Raw genomic sequence first — 3,846 nt, 5'->3', positions numbered from 1 at the left:
TTTGGTTTTAATTTCTAAATTACAGTTGCTTTCAATTTCTATATTGAATTTAATGGTGGAAATTTATTTTTAAATAAGTGGATTATAATATCTTACTGGCTCTTTAAGTTATTTTTACAAAAGCGAATACAAATAAAAAGGATGTATTTACATTCCGATTGTATCAAATCACCTAAATATACGTGGAAATAAATATGTTTATGACGTCATTGTTGATCTAATTCATTTTCACATTCAACAAATTAAATATTACTATTGCTACTTTTGTTATAAATACATAACCTCATTTGGAGGTTAGTTTTCATCTCAACATTTTTAATACATTTACTTATCATAGTTTCAACACGTAATTCAGGAATATTTTGAAGTATACAATACCTACGCACTCGTCTTGTGCTCACTTTTGGCATTTCTTCCCACTTATTTTGTCGCATTTACAAATAATAATTGAAACATTTTTGACGCATGACACTTTACATTGAAACTTGGGCGATTTGAGTCAACCCACTTTAGTCCCTGAAATTAATGGAGCGCCATCTACTGGAAAGCTGGGATGTTACGCCGGGATATAGAGGGGGCAAATTTAACAACAACAAAATTTTTGTGCCCGACCTGGCACAAATCGGAAATAAGGCAAACATTTGGCAATTTCTGCACAGGATTATTATATTATATCATTTTTCTTTGAAATGCTTATATTGTTCAAATAAATGGTAGTAATGTGCTGTTCACCATACCTCAGAGTATGGGGTACGCTTGTCGAAATTCTACATCGACTAATTAATAAAGTGTAAAATAATGACAGAATTAAAAACTGGTTTATTATAATAGAATATGTTCCCTGATAATGTAAGCTGTACCTTAATAAATACACACATGGTAATCACATTGCAATTATAATTTATACGGTATTTAATTCAAAGCGGGAAACTATACCCCACTGTTCAGTTTTTACGATGCTTCATTGGGAAGAATACAACAAATTTTAAGCACAGGAACAATCCATTAGCAAAGGAATAGGTACAAAAATCACAACAATTTAATACTTTATATAGTAATTTTTTATTTTCTTCAATGAATTAATAATCATTTTAGTATGTGTTAGTAGTGCATATTTAGCAGTTACTTTCCAGGGTTATAGTAACAGCGCCCTTTTGCCCAAGAGGGGTTATTCTTCTGACAATGCATTCCCTTACAACAACTGCCTTGTTGACCATTAGGTCCAGTACATGGACGATCAAATCCGTCACAAGCCATCGCACTATAAAATAGTGCCAAAACCACCAGTATGGTCAACATCGATTTTGTAGATAGCATCTTTGTTATCTGAATAGGAAAATAAAGAATACAATTTAAATTGAGTTTAAAGCACCTGTCCATTCATCGCAGCACATTCAGCAATTTTTGGTGAAATCCAATCTTACACGACTTTAAAAGCCAGAATGCCACGAAGCGGTTGTTAGCTTTCTCGAAAGGGGACTTAAATACGAAATTATAAGATTCTTCAAGAATAAGGAATTAATAGGAATATTCAGATTTCGAGATTCAGAGACATTGGATTATAGGTACAACTCTGTGAGGGATGAGACTGTATTGAGATTGAATCGAACATTATTTATAGAAAAGTAGAAAAATTTACCGAAGTTGGTTGGGACTAACGTTATATCTAGACTCTTTGTCCTAAGATGACTGACTAGTTAATTTGGACATGATTTCCACTTACAAAGAAAATAGAAACATTCTTTTTTTGTATTTTAGATTCATATAAATCACTTATATTGAGTTAGAAGAGATATAACTAATTAGTAGAAATCAAAATGTACGCTTCTTTGAAAAGGCACGAATCAAAATTTAAAATCTTTTTTTTTCATAAAATCAAAACAACAGAAAAAGAAAGTAAACCTTTTGTATTTATCGCTTTGCACTAGTATTTATTCATAAATATGATAGTTAAAAGAAAATTACTTTTAGCTAGAACCACTTTTTACACGAAAAAGCTTGCCTATTCCAGCCTAAATAAAAAGAATTGTACCTCCACTTTTAAGGAAATTATCATTTTTAAATTTGTAGTAGTGTTATTATGTATATTTTTGTTCAAATCATTACAAATTGAATGTTATTTGGTACACGCTATTTAGTTTTGCCATCCAAAACAGGCTCTAATTTTGAAACATCAAGCTATTTTTAAATTATTTCTCCTTTCCACTGCATTGCACGCTAATATAGTCTCAACAGCAATTTAAGTGCACAAAATTTCTTATAAAATTCAAAAGAAATGTTTTATTTTGAATAGTTAAGGAAATATAAATTCAGATTTGATTTTATAATAAAAAATTATCTCAAAAAATGTAACTTCAGTTGCTGTGGAATATCTTATGTACTGTACATTTGAGATAACAGTTGCACTCATATCAGTTCAAATAGACTAAATATTCCGGAGATCTGAAAAAACAAAATTTTGTAGCTTTTATAGATATCAAGTTACTGTGTTCTAAAAATCTCTATTTTTATTGAATTTAATTATAAATTAGCTCTTTCAGAAATAACTCAGGTCAGTTGAATTTCCCGTGAAAACTGATGCTAAAATGAATAAAAGCCCATACATTTTTTAGCAAAATACTAAATATTAAATTTCCTATCTTCAATATTCCGTAAACAATTTTTAGGCTGGGTTTTCATTAACAAATCACTTCTGGAACTCATGTCTCCTAAATTAATCAATATATAACATTAAATTTGTATTACATTTTATTGGGAATTTTATGTGCTTCAATTGGTGTTGAGACTATTTACCCATTGAATGTAGTGGAAAGGAGAAATAATTTTTTTAAACTGACTTTTTTTTCACCTGTTTGACAATATTTTAAAGCCTTCTGAATTTCACTTGATGTTTAACTATTAGAGGATTATTTCGGGTACCAAACTAAACATTTTCCAACAGCAAACATTCAAATTGCAATAATTTTCACAAAAATATACATTATAACGTCCCAAAAAATTAAAAAATCGAACTTCCTTAAAAGTGGCGAAACTTTTTTTTTTCATTCAGGCATTAAAATACTCAAAAGGCATCCCCAAAATATATTTAGAAAGAAAATGAGATAGGTGAGAACTTTTCAGTTAAAAGTGCTTCAAGTTATCCGTGCATGATCATGAAAACAAAAAATAAAATAAAACATTAAATTTTCAACAACTAAGTCATGGATGATATGAAATAATAATTTATCGACACTTTTGTATTGCAGAGGACGCATTCATGAATATTATTAAAGATTGACCAAAAAAAAATTACTTGAGTTATAAACAGTCTTTTTGGTTGAAAATGTTGTTGTTTGATGAAAGATGTAATAATTATGATGAAAATGCCATAAATTTGTTAAATTTATTCTTTTTGGTATAATATTTAAATGTGTTTTTCAACATTGGGATTCTTTTATTGAATATTCAAATGTTAGGCCGAATATCCATCTCTTTGGGTAAAATTTTGACCCCTATTGGTTAAATAGTACATTCTTTTTTAATAATGCTTTATTTATTTAAAGTGTATAAATATGTCTGATCTTGACTTACGTTGTAGGTGGTACCACAGTAGTACTTTTTATACAAGTTGATAATCTAACGTCCTGGCTAGGCTGTTCTGAATCGTATGAATTGTTGTTGCCGATGCTTCCTTTTAAATATAAAAAATGCGCATCACTTTAAGGAAAATTAGGATTTTCCTCATTTGCTTTCCAAATAAAAAAGGCTTTATCAGTGAATTAACTCACGCATTTTTCCACAATTATATCCTCGTCTCCCTTTATTGTCATGCATTTTCCGTCTCATTCATTGTAGTGCGATCTTCTG

At 29.6% G+C, this 3,846-nt stretch overlaps 1 long non-coding RNA gene across 1 annotated transcript; it reads right to left on the bottom strand.

Annotated features, from left to right (window-relative positions):
• Positions 1 to 1,043: 1,043 nt before the first annotated feature.
• LOC117168041 lies at positions 1,044 to 3,631 on the bottom strand. The gene is made up of 2 exons (XR_004466451.1): positions 3,571 to 3,631; positions 1,044 to 1,326 (listed from the first exon to the last, which is right to left on the bottom strand). It is a non-coding gene; the product is annotated as an uncharacterized LOC117168041 (long non-coding RNA).
• Between the last annotated feature and the right edge of the window lie 215 nt (positions 3,632 to 3,846).

Source organism: Belonocnema kinseyi, chromosome 2 (assembly GCF_010883055.1).
Source record: "Belonocnema kinseyi isolate 2016_QV_RU_SX_M_011 chromosome 2, B_treatae_v1, whole genome shotgun sequence".
Taxonomy (NCBI): Eukaryota; Metazoa; Arthropoda; class Insecta; order Hymenoptera; family Cynipidae; genus Belonocnema; species Belonocnema kinseyi.
This window is presented reverse-complemented; position numbering and strand designations above follow the sequence as displayed.